The sequence below is a fragment of the Hyperolius riggenbachi genome, chromosome 12, assembly GCF_040937935.1.
Source record: "Hyperolius riggenbachi isolate aHypRig1 chromosome 12, aHypRig1.pri, whole genome shotgun sequence".
Taxonomy (NCBI): domain Eukaryota; kingdom Metazoa; phylum Chordata; class Amphibia; order Anura; family Hyperoliidae; genus Hyperolius; species Hyperolius riggenbachi.
In genome coordinates this window covers 188985721-189010478 of record NC_090657.1, presented here as the reverse complement: position 1 = coordinate 189010478, position 24758 = coordinate 188985721, and the positions used below count along the sequence as shown (strand labels likewise).

Sequence of the window (24758 nt, the reverse complement as noted above, 5' to 3'; positions counted from 1 at the left end):
TGCAGCTAATCCAGTCAGACTTCAGTCAGACATCTGATCTGCATGCTTGTTGAGGGGCTGTGGCTAAAAGTATTAGAGGCAGATGCTCAGAAGGACAGCCAGGCAATAGGTATTGTTTAAAAGTAAATAAATATGGCAGCCTCCAGGGGCTTGATCCATGGCCGTGATAACTCATATCATGGTCGCGCTAGCACTATAAGGTGCGTAACGTTTTTGCGTGCAAATGCGAATCTGCGCGCAAAATCGCAGCCGTTTTTGCAAAAAAATTAATATTTGTGCGCAAAGACGGCCATGATTTAGTGTGCAAATTCTCGTTTGCGCATGAAAAACGTTACATGCCTTATAGCACGCACCAAAACGCTATCCCGACCATGATAAGCGTTCTCACGGACTCAAGCCCCATATGGCTCATGCTTCAGAATCACTTTAAAGCAAACCTGCAAACTTAAACTAAAAATGTAAAGTAAAAATAAACATACACACATCATACTTACCTCCCGTGTAGTCCACTCCTCAATCTCTTTCTCTGACAGAACTGCAGATTTTCTCTCTAAGAGAAAATCCCTTAAAGGGCAGGTCTGCCCCTCAAGCCTTTTTGACTAACTCAGTCCAAATAACTGGGGCCTACTTAAATTATAACATGATCGATGGAATTCCCCTTCCTCCCTTTTAAAAATGGCCGTTACCTCATAACAGCTTCCTGGTCAGCACACTGTTAAACTGTAACATCGCCCACGTGCGCCATAAGGAAAACATGGACATTACCTTGCACATCAGTTGTCCTTTCAGTTATAACTGACTGATGTACAGAACTGATATATTTCAGTTCTGACAAAATCTTGTCAGAACTGGAAGGGATCGTTGTTAGAAGAAAATGATGAGCTTCTGAGAGGAACTGACAGCAAGGTAAGTATGTACCGTTATATTCATTTGTAGGTGCATCATGTTTTTATTTTAAATAATTTTACTTGGTTCAGGTTCCCTTTAAGGAAGATGGAGGAAGCCTGTGGACTATCCAGAGGCATCCCTCTTTTAAGGTAAGTATCTAACTTTAAAAAAAAACTCAAGGACAGGTTCCCTTTAATAAGAAATGTATGCACAGGCCTAGGTGTGATGAAGAGAGCAGTACCACGTCCGGAGTCAGGCTGTGTGTGAATGGTAAGGAACCAGTTTGAATCGGCCTGGCCGCTTATCATAACATGCAAAACTTGTCTAATAGTTAATATTAACTTTTCCCAGATTGCATAATGTGAGTTCGGGGAGCCGCCTCTTTATAGAGGGTAGCGTCTGAGTCCGGTCACGTTTACCCTGTACAGTATATATGTAAGCCCATAGGTCTGTGCCGTGCTGAGATTATTAACAGAGTTCCTGGCAAAAGGGGAACAACAAAAATCAATATTTAGCCAATACAGAATGATAAAATGCAGTCTATACTGTACAGGCTTGTGGAAAAGTAAGTACACACAAAGGAGATAGTTTTACATTATTCAGCATATTTCAGTATACAGAGATTCAATCTTTATTTCAGCAATGCCAACAGATCAAGGTGATGCCACGCAAGAAACATCACACACCGATTTCATTCTGTACCAGACCGGCTTTATACATTTTACACCCCAATGCCAGCTTTCTTGTTGTTCGCATTCGGGGCAGTTTCTAGGCTAAATTGCACCCAGGGCAAGGGTGTAAAAATTGCTCCCCCTTCCCCATGGACTCGCAAACCCTTACTCTTTAGGGACAGTAACACAGCCACAGGTCAAAAGTAGATCTGCCTACTTACTAGTGACCAGCCGCTCATCCAGGAGGAAGCAGGGACCAGGAAAACACGCAGGCGAAGAAAGCCCAGAAATCCGACTCCTCCATGGGCGCCGTGCACTGACAGCCTGCAGTACCACTCTAGGACATCAGGTGTCATCACGCGGTGGTGACGTGATGATGACGCAGGCAGCCTAGGAGGAGTCAAGGAAGGTGATCAAGCTGGTAATCTTCTTTCTTCTTCCATTTGGCTGCACCGCGCATCACCAGCTCCCTAGCGGTTATGTCCTTCTGCCTGCGCCCCTCTTCTTCTACTTGCCGGTCTACGCCCAGAGCAGTCGCCCTGGCTGCACTGCCCAAGAAACGGCCCTGTAAGGCTTGGTGGTGTATTCTCCACAGTCAGCATGCAACGCATGAGCTGACATGAAGGAGGTACACACACTAGCACAAGGAAACAGGCTATCCCTAGTATAGTGGAGGGGAGGACTGACTCCAATACGAGATTGTGGCGCACAGAGCCGGTGCAGATCCGACAGCCACAAACAATACTTTTGCGATAACGTCTCAGCGCAAGGTAGCGCTGAGCACATAAACCAGAACTGAGGAGATCAGGACAGGTAGACAGAATGAACGCTTGCTAGCTAGCCGCTACTTAGTGACAGCAAGAGTCCACAACAAGACAGACTGGAATGAGGCAGCCAATGCGTTGCAGCGATGGCGTGCCTCACAAAGACAGGACAGGATAGTCAGGAAATAGCAGGATCGAGATAGATGAACGTAACACAGACAAAAATACAATAAGTATGTTTTCCTAGCGTATTACAATTACAGCTATCAATGAAACTATTTGTAACGTCTGACTAACATATGTATATATCGGCAATGAACCGATATATGACATAAGCAGGAACTCTGACTAGGACAGGAGTAATACAGGGAACAGGACTCAGAAGGATTCGCTATCTCTTCGCAGAGATGAATGCAATCCACAAACGGTAACAGAACAGGATTCAGAAGGATTCGTTATCTCTTTGCAGAGATGAACGCAATCAACAAACGGTAACAGAACAGGATTCAGAAGGATTCGTTATCTCTTCGCAGAGATGAACGCAATCCACAAACAGAACCAGGAGCAGGGTAACTAACTCAGCACGGGTGATCACGATACGCGCAACCTACCAAAACGTGCTGGAAAGCTGACTAACTGCACACAGGATATAAACAGTTCGTGTACGTATACATCAGCGACACTGATGTATCAACGTAACACGAATACAAGGAAAATAATAAACGTGCTGGTATGCATATATATTGGCAATGAACCAATATATGATGCAAAGACCAGCAAAGTATCTTTAGAACAAGAAACACGATCGGGGGCTGAAGCAACAGCAAGACAGGCTTAAACTGAAGCTATGAAAACCCGAGGGGTCCTGCAGGAAGCAGATCTTTATACTGAGGTCATCCAATGGGAGCAGACATGCAGATTCCCACACAGGTGAATGATAATCAGTCACAAGCTGACAGCAGGGAAAGGCAGACAAAGCTATGCAGCTTGCATGGAAAGAGATCAGAACTGCCTGGGCTGCAGCACTACTACTTCCAGCAATACCTGCTTCAGCAGCGATCATGACAGGCCCTTTTCCCATTCCATAAGGGAATAAAAAAGAGGTGCAGCTAGCATCCCCAATTTCATATGCAGCCCCCCCATTTTGTGTGTAACATCCTTGTACAGCAGCCCCTCTTTCATGTACCGCACCCTTAGCAAGCAGCTCCTCCTTCAATGTGCTGCACCATATTTGCCGCCTCCTCTTCCATTTGCAGCCACACCCTTGGGTTTCCAGCCACCCGAGGCCTGGGCCTTTGTGATCTTACCAGAAATATGGTTAGTTTTTGTATATTTAATTCTGAAGAGAAATAGAGCAATCATTATCAAATCATCAATCTATAGATGTGGACAGATTTGTTGGTATCCCTCTGTGATACAGCAAGAACATAGGATTGTGTCTGAAGTAAGTGATTGCAGTAATTGGAACCCATCCAGGGGCATAACTAGACTTAATAGCCCCCCCCCCCCCCCCCCCCCCACGAAAAAATGACAGCACGGGGCCCTCATGGTCCCTGAACCAGATGAGGGACACGTATTTGGGAGCAGGCGAATTGCGGCAGAGAGTGTTCTGCCGTGAAGCAGTGTCTAGAACCAGGACACACCCACTACACACTACTCTGCATGGTGGGATGAGGTGGCAGGGACTTGGGGGTTTTTTTTGGGGGGGGGGCTGCTTATTTCCAACATGTCCGATCTGAATTTCGATAGATCTTTTTTTGATTTTCCAATCTTCTTTTTTTAATCGTTTTTTATCGTTTTTTTTTTTATCGATTTTTGTTCAGTTCTATTAAATTTTATTTAAAAAAAACCATAGAAAATACGATTTAAAAAAATCAGGAAATTGAAAAATCAATCGAAATTAATAATTCATAATCGATCTCGCAGGTAAATCTGCCAGAAAATTGTATGGTGTGTACCTAGCATTATAGTTGTAATTTCTTATCAGTGAGAGTCACACTGTAGTCTGACCCAGTCCTGACAGGAAATGCCACTTACATTCAGGCTGAGCAAGAAAAAAAGGACTACAGCATAGTTATTTGTGTGCTCGGCACTGTACATACGCATGTCTATCTCATCAGGTCACATGTCACCTCGGGTACCCTTTAAAGGACAACTGAAGTGAGAGAGATATGGAGGCTGCCATATTTACTGTAAATTGCCTGTATGGCATTGTATGAAGTGGCTAAAGAAGGGCCAATTCAGGGGCAAGCCAATTAACTTATCTGTATGCTCTTTTGACATGGGAGGAAACCGTAATGCCTGGAGGAAACCCATGCAAACATGAGGAGAACATACAAACACCGTGCAGATAGTGCCCTGATTGGGATTGAACCTCTTGAGGACCCCAGGCTTACACCCCCCTAGTGACCAGACTATTTTTTTTTTAAATTAAGTACTGCGCAGCTTTAGCTGTTTGCTGCATGGCCATACAACTTAGCACACAAATTAATCTTCCCTCCTTTTCTGCCCACCAACAGAGATTTCTGTTGGTGGGATCTGATTGCTGCTGCAGTTTTTTTATTTTTCATTAATTTTATTGATTTTTTTAAAAAATAAAAATGGTGTTTTAATATATAACTTTTTCCTCCCTCCCCCGAGATCCAATCAGTGCGATCACCTCTCATAGCCGGCATCAGCCTTGTGAGCCACTCCAGGGGACAGCCAAGTGACACGGCTGTCCCCAGTACAGCACTGCGCTAGATCGCAGCGCTGTACAAAGTAAAAGACTGTCCGTTTCTTCTTCTAACAGCCTGCCAACAATGATGGCGGCTGGCAAGCTGTCTACGGAGCGGAGCTCTGTCACTCAGTCTCTGCTACTCTCCAGTTACAAGACTTGATGCCAATCGGCATAGGGCGGTCCTGTAGCTGACACCCTCCCACCGCCAATCGGCATTATGCGGTCGGTAGGGGGTTAAACCAAGGACTAAGCGCTGCAAGGCGAGAGTACTAACCACTACACCACCATGCCCAGGTAAATTACTTTTACTAGGTAAGTATGGGTTTTGCTGTATTTTACTACAAACCCCTTTAAAGCGGACCTGAACTTAGAAATTCCTCTCTGCTCTAAAAGATAAGCAACAGCATAATAACCTTTACAGAAAATGTGCCTCAGATGTAGGCACTCTTTAGCTATGCCGCCTGCCCCTACCCTATGGATATGAGTTGATTGGGCAATTTACATTCTCGTGTAATCTACACTGCATATAGTCCATGGGCACTGATAGTCAGAGCGAGGAGGAACACAAGAAACTTAATAGTGAAGACATCAAGTACCACCAGGGCCTCTTCTGCTCCAGGACCTCATAGCAGCTGCTATAGCTGCAGTGGCTATTGCTACACCCCTGTTGACACTACATGTTACAGACACGCAGGTCCTTCATCAGATGTAAAAAAGCAGCACATTCAGTGTAGATTTAGGCTCCAAGTGAACTGCCCCACCTATGGTCTCAATTCACTAAGCTTAACTCCTGTCTTTAATAACTCTTCTGAGCTGTTTTACAGTTATCACAATTATATCACCATGGTGATAACTGTAAACCAGCTCAGGAGAGTTATTAAAGACAGGAGTTAAGCTTAGTGAATTGAGGCCAATATCAGTATAACATTCCGAAGCACTAATAGCAACAACATCCATCTTCATACTCAGAGCCCTGGTGACATTACAAGACTTTATGGCTTTATTGATAGTGTAAAGGGCTGAAAAACAAGATCACCTCATGCTGTAAAATGTCAGCCAGCAGAGGCGTGTGAAGCTTAAAGCTGCAGCTCATAGCCCTGCCTCACACGGAAGCGCACAGGGGCAGCAAAATCCACGACCAAGTTGGTCGTGGATTTTGCAGGGGGAATTTGGGGGGTAAAGACCCCTTGTTATGCCGCGGGATATCGGCGTTTTAGCAGGGGCAAACATGCCCCTGCTGAATATATGCTAAAAAGCCATTTTTATTCTGGCTTCAGACTCTCTTTAACTAATGCAGCCTGACTGGCTGAAGCCTCTTTGCCTCCTGCTTTCCCCTCCCACACCTCTGTTCCTCTCTGATTGGCCAATAGTTCTCATGCTGAGACAATGCACTTTCTATTGCAGAGCTAGGTGGGAGTGCCTGGAGACTGGGAGGAGGGTGGGCAATGCATACACAATCCGGCAGAGGAGAGTAAGGGAGGAAATGGCATCAGGATTGGTTTCAAGACAAACACAGTTAAAATGGAGAATCCTAAAAAGGATTTTTTTCTTTTTGTATAAAAGAGAAATCACTAAAATCAAAAGGTGGACAGTGCAATACATATGTTATGTAAGTAGAGCAAGTATCTATCTACCTATATATGTGTTTTTTTCTGAGATAGTATGGCTGACAGCTCCTCTTTGAAACTGTATCCCACACTCCAGATGTGGCCTCACAAGTGATTTATAACCACAGGGAGTAATATACTAGCATCTCGTGATTTTATTCCGTTTTATGCATCCCAGAATTGTATTTGCTTCAGCTGCTGCTGGTTGGCATTGAATACGATTGCTTAACTTGTTATCAGCCAGTATTCCCAAGTCCGTCTCCTAGTCTGATTTTCCCAGCTGTATGCTACATGGTGCTTTACCTTTGGCACATTCAAGGTGCATGACTTACATTTATCCACATTACATTTCATCTGCCCCATGCCCATATACAGCAAAGTCCCCGTTACTCAGGTAACCGGAAGTCTCAACTAACTGGCATACCTGAGGGGATAATGGGGACTGTGCTTTAAGGGGTTTCGCAGGGCATAAAATGCTCACCAAGTGTCCAGCGGTGTCTTCTAACATTCCTGCAGCTGCTAGAGGCTTTCCAGCAACCATGCACGGCTTCCGACATATCATGTGACACAACGTGGGTCATGTGACACGTCAGGAGCCATACACAGAGGACGCCAGATAGCCGGTAGGAGTTACAGGAATGTTAGAAGATGGCACTGGGCACTCGGTGAGTATTTTGTACTGCACGGGAGGGGGTGGAGTTGGAGGGGGGTTGTAGTTTTTTCGGCTGGTTGCTCAAGTAATCGGCAAGCACATGTATCTGGCATCAGGCAATTACCGACAGTGCCAGATATCAGGGGCTTTGCTATATGTGGAAGGTAAGTCTTTGTGGCCCCACTTGTAATGGGTAGGAAAACAGTGTTATGTCGGAGGCGTCATGGTGGCCCTACTTAAATGACACCTGTGAGAGGGGGCCTCCTGGTTGGTGGAGTCACCACACAGAGTTAGGGGGAAGAGAGGTGAAATGTAGGAGGCCACATCAAACTTTTTTCTGGGGTCCCCATTATTTGTAGTTACAATCCTGCTTCCATAAACACCCCGAAGTTAGAGGATCATTCTGACCTGCATTAGCTTTGTTAATGAATAACGTTTGAAGGCAAAATATTTAAGTTCCTGTTTTAGACTACTGTACGTCTTTGCTGTTATTTCCCATTTTGTTGAAGGTCTGAAGATCAAGGTAAAACCTGGTCAACAAGCTGGAAATGACTCTCAAGACAATAGACCTTTGCCCCGGGCAAACCAAAGTTCACACGCAGAAGGACTTCTCAGGCTGAACTTGATGTTCCTCACTCAGCCTGAGATGCTAATGGCTATATTATGTACTAGGAGGAGACAAGAGCTGAAAAACAGCAATCGTATCTTAGCGATTTCCTAGAATACACAAGAAAAACATATCAATCACCGGAGCTGTACAAATGTACAAGCTCCTTCAACCTGCTTCTATCTGATTGGGTGACCTGTGGCAGGGATTAAGTCAGCTTCAGATGTAGAAATCTAGTTTGTGTTCACCAATAAGAATAAGCCTGTGTTAGGGTTGTCCTTGCAGGAAGCCATTTTGTTCTAGTTGCCTGGGAGACTGTGACAAAATGGTAGTCATCTTGTAGGAAGAGAACTGGACTTAAAGAGGAACTGTGGTAAATATAATGAATGAAATTGCTTATTGTATACAATATGCATTTCTATATTATTTAGTCAGCGTTTGGCCATTGTAAAATATTTCATCTCCCTGATTTGCATTCTGTAATGTATCAGTGGTGGCGACATCTTTAGTTCTGCCAGGTGATCTGTACAGAATGTTCATAAGTGAGAGTTCTATGCATACAGGGAGATACTGGTTGCTTTTCAGTTGGAAACCGCTGTTATTTCCCACAATGCAGTGAGGTTCACAGACAGAAAACTGTCAGGACCATGGTCATGACATTACACTGTGGGAGGGGTTTTACCACAAGATCAGCCATACAGACCCCCCCTCAGGGCCGGATTTGCCATAAGGCACTGTAGGCACGTGCCTACAGGCGGCTGATGATGGAAAGGTGGCTCACTCCGCTCCCACGAGCGCCTCTCTCCTGCCTTCTCTATGCAGAGTCCTGAGCAGAGCATAAATTAGAGGTTTCTCATTCAGCTCTCAGCATTCCACTGACAAGAGCTTCCTTCAGTCAAATGCACCACTAGCTACTTAATACTGAGGGTACTTCTGGATACCTAAAGGGACACCTGTAGGTGTGAGAGGCAAGGGAAGTCAGGGAGAAGTGACAGATGGGACAGCCAGCACACTTGTGGTGCGGTTCAGCGTGGTTTTGTAGGTTCATGGAGGGTGAAGAGGGTGAAGAGCTTATAGGCTCCTGTGATGTAAATCCGTACCTGCCCCTGATGATCTATTTCTATTGATCTATTGGGATGATGTTCAATCCTTGTAATAGTTGCTTTTTACCCACTTGCCGACCGCCTAACACAGATTGGCGGCGGCAGATTAGCTCTGTTGTTCCTCCAGGACGCCACATGGCATCATCTCGCGAGGAGCGCGATTAGACGGGAGCTCGCTCAAGCATGAGAAAAATGGCCTGGTCACTAGGGGGGTATAAACCTCTGGGGCTCAAGAGGTTAAAATACCCCTTACCTGGGAGGGGAGATGAATCCAGCTAGGTTATCTCCTCCTGAGTCTCCTGATGCTGCTTGTTGTCTTTGGGTTCCCTCCTGTTACCCGTACACGGTTCTCTAATATTCAACGGGGTATTTCAGTCAAATACTTTCCTGGAACTTTGCCCGAAGTTCTGCCGTGTCATTTAGAACTGTGCAGACGCCAAGTTCCAAATGGACTGTGCACAGCCGAAATAAACGCTTGTTCTTTCACTGTGCATGTCCAGTTAAAAACTCACGCTTGCACAGTTATTTATTATTATTATTTAGTATTTATATAGCGCCGACATCTTCCGCAGCGCTGTAGAGAGTATATTGTCTTGTCACTTAACTGTCCCTCTGAGGGGCTCACAATCTAAATGGTTAAAGAGGAACTGTCGCGAAAATCTTAACATTTAAAACACATACAAATAAAAAGTACATTTCTTCCAGAGTAAAATGAACTATACATTACTTTTCTCCTATGTTGCTGTCACTTACAGTAGGTAGTAGAAATCTGACATTACAGACAGGTAACATATTGCTTGCTTGGCAGTTGGAAAATGTATTGTTCACAACTCAACAAGGTTCCTTTTTAAGTTTGACTTAATTTTACCCTTGCAGCATGAACCATAAATAAGAGCAAGAGATAGAAAAAAGATTGGTGGAAGCCCTGAATTTGATTGGTGGAAGCCCTGTAGTTGATTGGCAGATGACCTGTAGAGTTACTGTGCACTGTAGTTTCTGTATACATGGTAACTGCAGAATGTTGAAACAAATCATTGTGAGGGCGGAGCTTGAGGATAATCTAAGATTTACCTTACTTAATGAGAGAGACCAGAGGGTAATGATAGCTTGTGATTACATTATCACTGTTCTTACCAGTGTAATTATATAATAACTTATCACCCAGGCTGTAATGAGAAATTTTAATGCACAATTTAAAGGATAAGTCTATTTATAGCATAAACATGCCAGATCCACGTCATGTTGCCTGTGGATAAGTATTGTTAAAACCTATGACTGACTGTTTACCTCCACCCCAAACCACCCCGAAAACTTCTTGCCTTGCCTATTTCTTACACACACCTACCAGTGTCTGTGTGCATCAGAGTAGTAGCTATGGGAGGGCAAGGGGAGACATATGCCCTCGGGCACAGCACTGTGAGGGCGCTCAGCAGCACAGCCATTGTACCCCCATGTGCATAAGAGGTGGTTCGCTGGCTGCCCGAAGTGCCCCTGCTTCTCTCCCTACCTCTGCAGAAGCATTAACAGCAGCAGAATAAGGCTAGCTAAAGGGGGCACATCTGGCTATCTAAACAGGGTGAATAGGGGCACATTTGGCTAACTAAAGGGGCACACATTGGCTATTTAAAGGGGGGCACATCTGGCTATCTGAATGGGGTAAGGGGGCACATATAACTATCTAAATAACTTTTGACTCCACCCATGACCATGACCACATTTTGATGTGTGGCCAAGCCCATTCTGTCCAGAGGGGGGCGCAAAAACTGTCTTTGTCCCTGGGCGCTGAAAACCCTAGCTACGCCTCTGGTGTGCATACACCACTGTGCATTCTGCCTTGTCAGTTTCCCCTGACCATCAGCTGTGATGTGGCCACAGAAAGTAAAGGACTGGATTACAGACAGCAGAGCAGATATCCAATCACGGATAGGCTGTATAAAACTACACAACTGTGTATTGCTTCAGAGCAGAGTTGCACAGGGAAGCTGCCAATAACCACAGAGAGAACCAGTTACCTGCAGCTTCAGAGATGACATGAGTCACATGACACATGACATCACACACTTCCCTGCACAGCTCTGCATGGAGGGATAAGATGGGAATAGAGGAGGCCCTATAATGTTTATTTTGTGAAGGATTATTGGCTTGGTTATGCCTCTGACATAAAGCCGTTACAGAGGCTAATCAGGCTATTTTTATGAGCAAACAAACATAAAAACTATTTAAAGCCCGCATTTGTTATAACTGACTAAAATGCAATTGTAAAAAAAGTGCATTGAAAATGATCTCGCAAAATTGTTTTCCTTTTTACTGTATAAAAATCTAAAGTTCAAATTGCAGGCAGTCAATAGTGGCTGTGTTTGCACCGCTTGTTTGCCCCCTCTCTCCTCTCCTTTTCTCAGTGATCCCCTTTCCTGTACCATCCATGGGTAACTTTATGGGGGTGGGCCTTGGCTGTTTGTACTGCACATGCATAGTCCATAAAGACTTAAACTGCGCATGTGCAGAATACTCTCGGCCACAGGAGCACAGTGGAGGAGGCACACGGCCTGGCACAATGGAGGGGATTGGGGAAGCACAGCAAGGGACCTGATAGACTGCGGGGAGCTGGAAGAAGCCCCAGGTAAGTTAAAAGGATCCTAAGGTGAGAGGGATATGGATGCTGACATGTTTATTTCCTTTGAATTAATTCATATTCCCTGGCTGTCCTGCTGATCCTCCGCCTCTAATACTTTAAAGGGTAACTGAAGGGAGAACAACATGGAGGCTGACATATTTATTTCCTTTTAAAAAATACCAGTTGCCTGGCAGCCCTGTGGGTCTATTTGGCTGCAGTAGTGTCTGAATAACACCAGAAACAAGCATGCAGTTAATCTTGTCAGATCTGACAATGATGTCAGAAACACCTGGGCCTCGATTCACTAAAGGGTGCTAAGTGTTAGCATGCCAGTGAAGAGGCACTTAGGACACAAAAGCGGCCGCTTCACGCGCTAATATGTGCTCAAGAGCTTGCTTGTGCAAAGTTTAGCGCTGTGCGCAGATAATGTTGCACGGTGCGCCGATAACGTCTGCGTGCAAAATAGCCTGAACAGCTATTTTGCACGCGAATGGTGCGACCTTTCGCACACTGGCGCGACGTTATCGGCACATTGCGCAGCGCTAAACTTTGCGCACAATCACTAACAGCTTTGGACGTGCAAACTACTTAGTGTCCTAGTTTGCACGTCCAAAGCCTTAAAGAGGAACTTAAAGAGGAACTCCAGTGAAAATAATGTAATAAAAAAAGTGCTTCTTTTTTACAATAAGTATGTATAAATGATTTAGTCAGTGTTTGCCCATTGTAAAATCTTTCCTCTCCCCGATTTGCATTCTGACATGTATTACTTGGTGACATTTTTACTGTTGACAGGTGATGTAGCTGCTGCATGCTGTTTTGGCAGTTGGAGACAGCTGTAAACCGCTATTTCCCACAATGTAACAAGGTTCACAGACAGGAAACTGCCAACAGTACCTCGGTCCTCAGAGCTTCTTGTGGGAGGGGTTTCACCACAATCTCAGTCATACAGCGCCCCCTGATGGTCTGTTTGTGAAAAGGAATAGATTTCTCATGTAAAAGGGGGTATCAGCTACTGATTGGGATAGAGTTAAATTCTTGGTTGGAGTTTCTCTTTAAGACGTGCTAACTATGTTAGCACTGGTTAGTGAATCGAGCACCTGATCTGCATGCTTGTTCAGGGTCTATGGCTAAAAGTATTAGAGGCAGAGGATCAGCAGGACAGCCAGGCAACTGGTATTGTTTAAAAATAAATAAAAAATAAATAAATATGGCAGCTTCCATAGGTCTCACATCTCAGGTTCCTTTTAAACTAAACTTCTGCCCTCGCCTTGTTAAAGTGTACCTCATACAGCAAAAATGAAACATTTATACATAACTGGGGCAGTGGGGCTCCCTCCAGCCCCCTTCAGGCTAATCGTCCCTCGCTGTCCTCCTCCACCTCCTGGATCTCCCGCTAGGCAGCCCGCTAAGTCTGCCAGTAGGGGCCAGTCGGCGCAGTCCAGCCGAGTGCACTCCTGCGGCTGCACCTGCACAGTGGGTACTACGCAGGTGCAGAATGCTCCCGGCCGCGGGAGCCCAACGGGGCGCTCGCAGCCAGGCCACAAATGCGCAGTAGCCCCGATTTGCAACGTTAATGGGGCATCTAGCGAACGGACTGATTCGCTTAAAAGGGCTGGCGGAAGCCCCAAGTATGTAGATATGTACTTTTATTTTACCATTTTTTTGCCATCTCATGTTTCCTTTAAGGGCTGAGCCACACTGCTGAGCGCTTTGTGATCCTTCCGTGCTGTGTTTGCATTTTTAAAAACACATCCCACTGACTTGCATTAGAATCGTGCCAAGGTCATAACGATCGACTTTTGCCACCATTTTTCAAAACTGTAAGGATTTTGCTACAATTCTAATGCAATTGGATTGCAATTGCAATTCTAATTGTCAATGGGGCTTCCTTTTTCAAAAGCGGAAACGCAGTATCAGTAGTGTGGCTCAGCCTTTATACTTCTTATTGATTGTTTTTGCTGGGTAATGTTGATAGATTGACAATGTTCATATGTACGGAGCTTTACTTTCAGACAACTCTGGAATTGGAAATAAGGGTGATTGTGTTTATTGCTCAAACCCATTACTAATTAGCAGCCTTGTCTAATGCTACGTACACACATGCGACAACGATCGTTCGTTGAGGACGACGAACGAACTTTTAATTGACGAAAGAACGACCGAAGTAAAGTTAGTTGTAAAAAGTGTGTAACGATCACATCGTTAGAACGAACGTTACACCACGTAAAAGCACTTAATGCGCCTGCGCATAAAATTGTAAAGTTCCTTGGAGAAAAAGTGAAATACGCATGTCCAGCCTGGTACGAACGATCGTTTCCAACGATGTACCACTTTTGCTAACGATCGTCGGTGGTAAAAATCCGCCAAGACAGAACTTTGTTTTGTAGCGATTTGCCTCGTTCGTCGTTTGCCTTAAAGAGAACCCGAGGTGGGTTTGAAGAATGTGATCTGCATACAGAGGCTGGATCTGCCTATACAGCCCAGCCTCTGTTGCTATGCCAAACCCCCCTAAGGTCCCCCTGCACTCTGCAATCCCTCATAAATCACAGCCATGCTGCTGACAAACAGCTTGTCAGAGCTGGCTGTGTTTATCTCTATAGTGTCAGTCTGCTGCTCTCCCCGCCTCCTGCAGAACTCCAGTTCCCGCCTGCATCCCTTCCCTCACTGCTGATTGGAGGGAAGGGACGGGGGCAGGGACCGGAGCTATGCAGGAGGCGGGGGAGCAGCTGAGACTGACACTACAGATGTAAACAGAGCCTCACAGCACAGCTGTGATTTATGAGGGATTGCAGAGTGCAGGGGCACCTTAGTGGGGTTTGGGATAGCAACAGAGGCTGGGCTGTATAGGCAGATCCAGCCTCTGTATGCAGATAACATTCTTTAAACACACCTCGGGTTCTCTTTAATAGTCGTTGGTTCGTTTTTTGTAACGATCGTCGTTGGTAAAGATCGGGGAACGATCGTTACAAACGACTATAGTCGCATGTGTGTACGCACCTTAAGCCCTAGTGATTTGAAAAAGCTCTTGCTAATGCAATGCTAGGGGGGATTTTTATAAAATCAGATCGCTCTAGTGGGATGGATCACACCCATAGCATTACATTAGCAAGAGCTTTTCAAATCACAAAGCGCTCAGAAAATCGCTCCTAGTGGGTTTCTGGCCTAAGTGTGCTTATGACAATTTGCAACGGTTTATACAATACTGACAGTTTGCAAAACTCTATTTCTCAAAGTTACAAGTTGTGCTGAGCCTACAGTTGTGTATTTCATCAACACACTGGCATCTGTGCTATCTGCGAAATCAACTAAAAATAACACATTTCTTTGCGAGCTGGTTTGTGACTGGCGAGAGCAGAGTTGGTACGGGTTCTGTGCAGTACACTGTGCAGTAACACTCCTACATTCCGGAGATCCCGCTGTATAAAGTCAAAATATTGCCTCAGACATACTGTCAGCTATTCTCCACAACTGAGGGTGCGTTTCCACTAACGCGAATTCGCATGCGTTCCCCGCATGCAAATTCGCATAACCAATAAAAGTGAATGAGCCTGTGTCCACTTGTCAGGAAAACGGAGCGTTTTCTTGTGCAGGAAAAATCTGCTCAGCAGAGCCATCCGAATTCGGACACCGCACACACGCATGCGATTCGCATACAATGTATTTAATAGGGAATTCGCATACGATTTCACATGGAATCAATGAAAAAGCACACAGGCACTGACATGGTTAAATTTGCACACAGCGTCATCCATGCGAAATCGTATGCGAATTCGCGGTAAAATTCGCATACAACCGCATGCAATTTCGCTCCTGCATGCGAATTCGCCCGCGGAGAAACCGCGGCGATTTCCCACCGCATTAGTGGAAACGCACCCTTATACACTGCAGGTTTAAATTACCAGGGATAAGAGGACTGCAGCCAACAAAGTTATGTACTTCCTGCAAATGTGCACTGAGCAGCTTAGCCATAGCTCCCAACTGTTCCTTTTTCGGAGGGACAGTCCCTCTTTTGGGAAGCTTGTCCCGCCCTTATTCTTCATTTATCCCTCTTTCAGGACTGATGTACAGATCTGTGTAAATACTATATGTATTTTTCTACTGAAAAACGTGTTTAATTCTCAGGCCGGTTTCACACCAGCAACCAGCATTTTGGATGCAATGCGTTTGAATGATCACACCGCAACCCAGCGCAAAAAAACTGAAAATTCTATACTTACCTACCAGTAATTTTCCTTTCCTGCTGCATCTCCTTGGCAACATACTAATGGGTTGACTCTGCCCCCTCAACCCTGATAGGACCCTGTCGGCTCTAGGCCATTCTTTTGAATATTATCTCTCCACAAGGGAGGGTACATATGTTGTCATGGAGGTGCACCAGGAAAGGAAAATTACTAGTAGGTAAGTATAGAATTTTCAATTTTCCCTGGTGCCTGCAACATCCTAATGGGATATATCTAGCGAGAAAAGCAACAATACAAGGGGGTGGGTAAAGCTGAAACATCAAACAAAAATATATTGAACAACGGTGTTATCTAGCAGATAGTACAGCTCTTCCAAATTCTGCTGTGGTTAGATCCATCTGAGCCGACAGTTCAAAACTTTTATAGACATGGTCCTATCAGGGTTGAGGGGCGGAGTCAACCGATTAGTATGTTACCATGGAGGCACCAGCGAACCAGGCTTTAGAGATCTCGTCAGTAACTTTAGTCAGCAAGTCAAACTGTAAGTGACGCTCTCTAGCACTCACTTCCTGTGACAAAAATACACATTGCAAGGAAGTGTAGCAGGTGTAGTGACAAAACTTGCCACCGCGCATGTGCACTGCAATGTGAATGCAAAAAATTGTAAAATATCTCCGGCCCCATTGACTTACATGTTGACCCATAAGGCGCTGATGCTTTTGAGTCAGATGCGATACGTCCGACGCACAACACACCGCATCCAATCTGAAATGTCCCATAGACTTTTATTGCTTTAGCCAGCGTTAGAAATGGGTAACTCAACGCAATGAAGATGCACCAGTGTGAAAGGGGCCGAAACGTTATTCCCATCCTTTAAATGGATATATTTGTAATTTTCAAATGTTACGATGAAGGAGAGTAAACCAGGCCAGTGTGGTTTGAATTATAGAACAATATATTTTCTGAAATCTTTATAGTATGCATGTTGGGGGCGTGATTAGGGGTGTGGCAAGGGCATGGCTTAAGTCTCCCTCTTTTTGATCTCAAAAGGTTGGTAGGTATGGCTTAGCGTTGTGTGTACAAGGCTGGTGCTTCCATAGGTGCAAATTGGGCAGTTGCCCCCGGGTCCCCATCCCAGGTCTCCTCCCAACTTTATTCTGGTCCCCGGAGCCGCTGTAAAGCATTAAAGAGAACCTGAGGCGGCTCTTTTGGGTTCAGATAGGACACAGAGGTATGTTCTCTGCCTCATGAGTCATGCCTCTGTGTCCGCCCACCGCCGTTCTCTGCCTTCCACCACCGCGCTATAGACCTCGAGATTAGCGACAATTATTTGTCGCTATCTCTGAGGTAAACACGGGAGAGGGATTCTCTGTTAAAAACGCCCACCAGGGGCATTCCTGCAGGGTTTCCTGAGCTTCCATAGGGCAGCTCTCTCTCTTCCTGGCCACGCCCCCTGCCGATCCTCTGCCTTCCTGCACACTGGATGAGAGAAGTAATCTTTCATTCCAGCGTCGTCACCCAGAGGTGGGACAAGTGTGGCCGACATGCACGGAGGTTTTTCCAGCTGCCGCATCCTTCCAGCGCCCCGGATCAGGTAACCTAGGTTTTCTTTAAATCTATGAGCCCACCTTTGGCTCTCTTTAGGCAGTGTAGCAGCTCCCCTGTCCCAAATGGCGCACTCCTCCGGTAGTCCATGCATTCCCATCTTCATCCCCGCTGGCTGCACCTTTCCAGTGACCCAACGGTATATTACATAATAGCATACACCGGTTCATGGAGGACAGGCGCTCCTGCAAGGATGAAGATGAGAACGCACGGACTAATGGAGGAGCGTGCCAGCAGGGACAGGTGAGTCACTATGCTGCCGAAAACAGGGCCCCAGTCCCCAATAAAGTTGGGGGGGGGGCAGCAGCCTGCTTAGGAGCCCTGGGGGGTGCTATTGGTCAGAAATAAAGGGCCCCTAATGCTGCTTATGGGGGAGTTAAGGGGGCCTCCAGGGTTAATTTTGACCAGGGGCCCCATTCCATCTAAAACCAGCCCTGTTTGCGTATGCGAGAGGTTACGGTTAGCCCAGACCACGCTGTACACAACAGCTAGGTGCATTTATAGTAAAAATCAGGGACGGATTTACAATAAGGCACTGTAGGCACATGTCTACAGGTGCCTGATGATGGAAAGGCGGCTCACTCCCCTCCCCGAGTGCCTCCCTCCTTCCCTATGCAGAGTCCCAAGCAGAGCGTAAATGAGAGGTTACTCACCCAGCTCTCGTCATTCCACTGACCAGATCTCCCTTTTTCAGTAGGGGGCACCACTAGCTACCTAATACTGAGGGTATAATGCTAAGGGACACCTGTAGCTACCTATGACATGCAGGGGAAGTAAGGGAGATGTTGCATCTGGACCAGCCAGCACACTTGCTGTGCAGTTTGGTGGGGGTTTGTAGATTCATGGAGGGTGACCTCTGCCGTGCCAGGACATCTATGCCTATAGGCACCAGTGATGTAAATCTAGCCCTGGTAAAAAGAGACAATTGTAGCAGAGGGTGTCTCAGATTCTGCACCATGCCTAAAATATTGGCAGATCGTTCCTCCTGTTGCACACCCTGTCCAAGTCAAAACATGGAACCATATTTATCTAGTTTCAACCAAGCTTTATTGAAACATAGTTCAGGTTATGAACAGTAGCAAAATATGTACACAATTATACAAATAATTACAAAAAAATATATAATACACATAAAATAAAACGGGGAACTAATTAGTACGACAAACATTCTTAGATATAACAGTAACACGCAAACAAAACATCGAAAAATAAATAAAAGACATTACACAACCATGTTCATGAGTTAGGTACTTAAATTAACCTGAATAAGTACGGTAGTCAGACATCAAAGGCTACCATGGACTCTCATAGGAAAAGAATATCAAGTAGGAAGTAAGTTTTCCTCATCTGGGTCACAACATTTCCAGTGTATAGTATGAGTGTTACCACAAGGCCTCCTAATTCTATCCATATTGCCGGCATGTCCGGATTTCAGGCAAAGCTACAAAGGCCATGGTCTAGGGAACCAGGAAAGCAAGGGGCAGGCTGTGAGCAACATGGTGGCAGTAGCAGTTAGTCCTGCTACACAGAGTTTGCACATAGCGGTGGGTGGATATCATACTAACAGCTGGATTAGGCACTCGGGGATGAAAGGGCAGAGAACTTAGTCATCTCTGAGTTGCCTATCACTCACTGAGTGTACAGGTCCGTACACACGCCGGACTGCAGGCAACAACGGGTCTGTCGTCACCTCTCGCTGGGCGGGTTTTCAGCAGACAGTCCGGCGTGTCCACAGTCTGTCGGCAGACTGATTCGGCTGTTTCTGAGCGATCCGCCGGGCGGATCGCTCAGAAACAGCCGTATCAGTCTGCAGACAGACTGTACACACGCCGGACTGCCGCTGGAACGCCCACCCAGCGGGAGGTGACGACGGACCCGTCATTGCCTGCAGTCCGGCATGTGTACGGACCTTACAGCTCGCCAAGGGGTTTACAATCTAATCCCTTCCATCACTTTACTAACTGTCCTCAGAGGAGCCTACAATCTAGTCCCTGCCATCATGTCACTATCTATCCTCAGAGGAGCATATAATGTAATCCCTGCCATCACTTCGCTAACCATCCTCAGAGGAGCCTACAATCTAATCCCTGCCATCATGTCACTAACTGTCCTCAGAGGAGTTTATAATGTAATCTCTGCCAGCTGTTTGCAGGAAGAAAAGAGCAGCCTGAAACTTCAGTGCATGAGAGATGCAGGGGGAAAGAAACACACAAATGATCTCTTGAGATTCAAAAGGAAGGGTGTATACAGCCTGCTTGTGTATGGATGTATTTTCTATGTGTGGACATACTGTACATCAACCTACTTCCTGTTTTGGTGGCCATTTTGTTTGTTTATAAACAAACTTTTAAAAACTGTTTTTAACCACTTTTAATGCGGCAGGGAGCGGCGAAATTGTGACAGAGGGTAATAGTAGATGTCCCCTAATGCACTGGTATGTTTACTTTTGTGCGATTTTAACAATACAGATTATCTTTAAGTTCATTCAGGCCAGGCTTACAAGATGACTTTTGTTCTCCAAAACACTCTGGGGCAGCAGTTGTTACATTAGATCCGCAGGGCCAGATTTATATCCCAGTAGTTTATAGTTACAAAACAATCCCATGCTTTAAGCTCCACCCATCAATACACTCCAAACCACGCCCCTATGACATGGCAGACAAGCTGGACACACTTGTTTATATTTGTGCAGTTTTACTATATTAAAATACCTGCACGTCATTCCCACACATGTGGACAGGTGTGAGTGTGGTCCACACCACTAATTATAATTACAAAACATAAATTACAAGATATCTGACCTCAGCTGATGCCCCCTCCAATACTGGCACCTCTAGGCACATGCCTGGCCAACCTAACTGGAAGTGTGGCCCTACAATCACTAGAGATATCGCAAACATCAGATTTCGGGTTCGCGAACAGACTTCAGTGGTCAGGCGAATTTTAAAACCTACAAAGACTGTTTCTGGCCACAAAACTGATGGAGAAGTTGTTGGAATTGACGCAAAGTTAGGTTTTATTCCCGGAAGGGTAGAAATCACAGTACATTCCAACAAATAATGCACTGGAGTGGTACTGTGCCTGCAATTTAATGTAGCCACAATAGCAGTAGTGTGCAGAGCTCTGGGTGTCAGTGGGCTGTGGAGTGTCAGACACAAAATAAAATACAGGAGACTGATGTACAAGCCCTTAAAATGGCTATTTGGGGTGCTTTCAGCAAGTAGTCAGTGAGGAACAAGAACACAGGCCTAGCTAATGCTTTCCCTACCTATCTGCAGCAAGTCTGGCCCGGTCTCACTAACAGCAGCCAGCAGAGAATGAATCCAATATGGCCACCACAACTGCTTTTTAATAGGGTGGTGGGGGTCCCTAAGGGGGTGCTAACTGATTGGCTGCCATGTGTCTGCTGACTGTGAGGTAAGGGGTCAAAGTTTGGCTCCATGATAATGTATAGGAGGCGGGTCGAATACACCAAATGTTCACAGTTTGCCAAAAAGGCAAACTGTGGAAATTTGCCGGGAAGTGTCCTCCGGCGAACAGTTCGGGCCATCTCTAACAATCACATATCAGGCAGAGCCTTCTAGCGTCACAGCCTGAGTACTGAGCACTTGGTGACATTTGGAAATAGCTTGTGTGTTTTGTTTATCGTTCTCTGACCTTCAGAAGATGTAAACACAATGTGCCTGAAGAAGACACAGATTCCTGGCGCTGGTTCTCGGATACTGGAACATTTTTAGCAAATTCTTCAAATAATACTGCAGAAAAACAGAACAATTACCGTATGTAAAGGGTGTTTACTGCACAGGAAGAGGTGGGAGCGGGACACGCCCAGAAGTAGGACAGCTGATCGGGTAATGCCAACATGGCAGGAACAATATCAAGCCACAATCGTCCAATCTGACCGCGTAGCTCATTGTAGAGACATTCTTTAGGCTCTTGGCTCTTCTTCCTCTCTTGTGTTTTGACATCCATCTCCTGGTACTGTGTGATCTCAAGATAGGACATTCCGGGTGAGAAAAGTAGATTAAAGAAGAACTGTGGTATAGTAAAAATAACATAATGAATAAAATGACTTATTCTATACTATTTTCATGTGCAGATTATTTCGACGGTGTTTGCCAATAGTAAAAAATGTCCTCTCCCTGATTTACATTCTGGAATGAATCACTGGTGGTGACCTCTTTAGTTGTGCCAGGTGATCTGTACGGAATGTTCATTCTATGCACAGAGGGAGATACAGCTTGGCTGGCAGTTGGAAAAAGTTATTTCCCACAATTCAACAAGGTTCACAGACAGGAAACTGTCAGGACCTTGGTCATGACATCACACAGTGGGAGGGGTTTCACCACAATATCAGCCATACAGACCCCCCTGATGATCTATCTATCTGATATGAGGTAAAGATTCCTCATGGGAAAGGAGGTATCAGCTACTGATTGGGAGGAAGTTCAATCCTGGGTTACAGTTCTTAGTGATGACCCACTTGCGGCATGACCCATGATTACATTTTGGGGTCTCAAAAGCTGTTCCCCACCCATTGCCAGGGGCTCTTATTATGCCATAAGCCATGGCTTTAGTTAACACCAGCCATCAGTGGGGCAGCACGGTGGCGTAGTGGTTAGCACTCTCGTCTTGCAGCGCTGGGTCCCTGGTTCACATCCCAGCCAGATCAACTCCGCAGAGTTTGTATGTTATCCCCGTGTCTGTGTGGGTTTCCTCTGGGCACTCTGATTTCCTCTCACATCCCAAAACATACATGTTAATTGGCTTCCCCCTAAATTGGCCCTAGACTACGATACATACACTGTACAATACATACATACACATACGACTATGGTAGGGACTAGATTGTGGGCCCCTGTGAGGGACAGTTAATGAGACAATATACTCTATACAGCTGTATATTAAATAATAATAATAACTCAGCTCACGATGCAACTTCACTGCTACCTCAAATAGTATATTGATTTTTTAAATATTTTAGGGCTTAAAGGATATAGGAACTGAGAAAAAAATAAAGCTTTACATACCTGGAGTTTCTAGTCCCTATAAGTCTGCGTGTCCCTCGCCAAAGTTCCACTGGGCTGCCAGCCCCATAGTGATCGCCAGGTCAACCTCTTGCGATTGCTCTCCTTTGGCTGTTCAGCGCATGCCCCATACCGCCTAACGCCAATTGGCGTCAAGTCCTGGGGCTGCACTTTGCAGAAGATTGCACGCAGGATGCGCGCGCATCTCCTGCTGGGGGGGGGGGGGGCACGGAGCTCCGCCCCCTCTTCAGTCTCTGAGCAGCGATCGCCGCTCGGAAGACTGTTAGACGGCGTAATCGCTGTCTATTTACATGTACAGCGCTGCGATCGGCATTCGCGCTGTACTGGTGACTGCCGTGTGACACGGCTGTGCCCTCCATAGGCTGGACAGTGATCGGCTGTCATAGGCTGAAGCCTATGACAGCTGATCACCCTGATTGGCTGGCGGCGGGAGGGAGGGAGGGAGTAGGGGAGCAGAAATAAAAAAAAGTGCAATTTTTATTAAAAAACAAAGGAAATAAATATTTATATAAAAATAAACAAATGTGGATCGATCAGACCCCACCAACTGAGAGCTCTGTTGGTGGGGGGAAAAGGGGGGGGGATCACTCGTGTGCTGTGTTGTGCGGTCCTGCAGCTTGGCCTTAAAGCAATTAAGGAAAAAACTGCAGTCCTCAAGTGGTTAAAAAAAAAAAAAAGAGTTAGGTTCTCCCCATTGCCCAAGAGTTTTTAAGCTTTTGCCTTTGTCCGACATTGGCCTTTTCCAGCATAGGAAAAATGGCTGCCACTAGGAGGTGCTGTTGTCGGATAAAAGCCCTTTACATCTGCCTCCCCAGCCTCTGCCTCGGCCTGGGAGATACTCTGTAAAGCACACCTGAACTGAGAGGGATATGGAAGCTGCCATATATATTTCCTTTTAATCAGTGCATATTGCCTGGCTGTCCTGTTGATCCTCTGCCTCTAATACTTTTAGCCATAAACTCCAAACAAGCATGTCAATCAGGTGCTCTGACTGAAGTCTCACTTGATATGCCGCATGCTTGTTTCAGGTGTGATATTCAGACTCTACTGCAGCCAAACAGATCAGCAGGGCTGCCAGGCAGCTGGTCTTGTTTAAAAGGAAATACATCTGGCAGCTTCCACTTCACTTCAGGTGCCCTTTAAAGGGACACTTAAGTCAAACAAAAAAAATGAGTTTTACTCACCTGGGGCTTCCAATAGCCCCCTGCAGCTGTCCGGTGCCCTCGCCGTCTCCCTCCGATCCTCCTGGCCCCGCCGGCAGCCACTTCCTGTTTCGGTGACAGGAGCTGACAGGCTGGGGAAACGAGTGATTCTTCGCGTTCCTGGCCACAATAGCGCCATCTATGCTGTTATAGCATATATCATATACCATATAGCAGCATAGAGGGTGCTAATGTGTCTGGGAACGCGAAGAATCACTCGCGTCCCCAGCCTGTCAGCTCCTGTCACCGAAACAGGAAGTGGCTGCCGGCGGGGCCAGGAGGATCGGAGGAAGACGGCGAGGGCACCGGACAGCTGCAGGGGGCTATTGGAAGCCCTAGGTGAGTAAAACTCATTTTTTTTGTTTGACTTAAGTGTCCCTTTAAATAACAAAAGTAGAATTTACTGGAAGGCTCCCAAGTATGTCAAAGAGCAACCCACTTGGGAAAAAAAAAGGAAAAAAAGCTCACATAATCCAACCATGACTAGATCAGTCCAAGAAATGAGAGTTATGGTCCAAGAGTTCACCTCCTGTTTGTGCCACCAGGAAAAATCCACATCGATATTTTATTAACCCAAAGTGACGCAACACTGGCCTCTGAAACCTTTTAAATATCAATCGCAAGCGGCCAAGTGCGTGCAAAATGCGTTATTTTTTTTTTTTTACAATTCTGTGGAATTTAACTAGCTGTGAAACGCACCAGCCTACACAAACAGAGATTGTTGTGCTCACCTCTCTGCCTCCGTCACGTCTGCTTACACATTAAACTGTTGGGGGGAACTGGCACCATTTCTGTGCGACTTTATCACATTTACATTCATGTTTGTCTTTTTTCCTAGTAGAAGAGAAGAGCATGACAACTCTACTTAACTTGGTGACCAGCATTCCTTAAAAAGAGCACTTTAAATGTGTTCACGTGAACAGGTGTACCATGGTGTTCACGTGAACAAACAGGCCATGTAATAAATAAGGTTCTGGAATGTTCATGGTATGGAGGGAGGGGTCGATAGCCTGGGGTTCAACTATGTTATCCCCAAAAAAGTGCTATTCTAACAATTTATATTTATTTATTTTTATTTTATAGAATGGGGAGCATAA

At 45.7% G+C, this 24758-nt stretch overlaps 1 protein-coding gene across 2 annotated transcripts in view; it reads left to right on the top strand.

The window, feature by feature from the left end:
* KCNK1 (potassium two pore domain channel subfamily K member 1) overlaps window positions 1-24758 on the top strand; it is a 138937-nt gene that overhangs the window by 16266 nt on the left and 97913 nt on the right. Inside the window, exon 2 of one of the 2 annotated variants that reach the window (XM_068261923.1) lies at window positions 978-1037. The exons of the other annotated variant lie outside the window; for it this stretch is intronic. The gene's annotated coding sequence lies outside the window, so the exon portion shown is untranslated. The remainder of the gene's footprint in view (window positions 1-977; window positions 1038-24758) is intronic. 2 annotated transcript variants of the gene reach the window in all.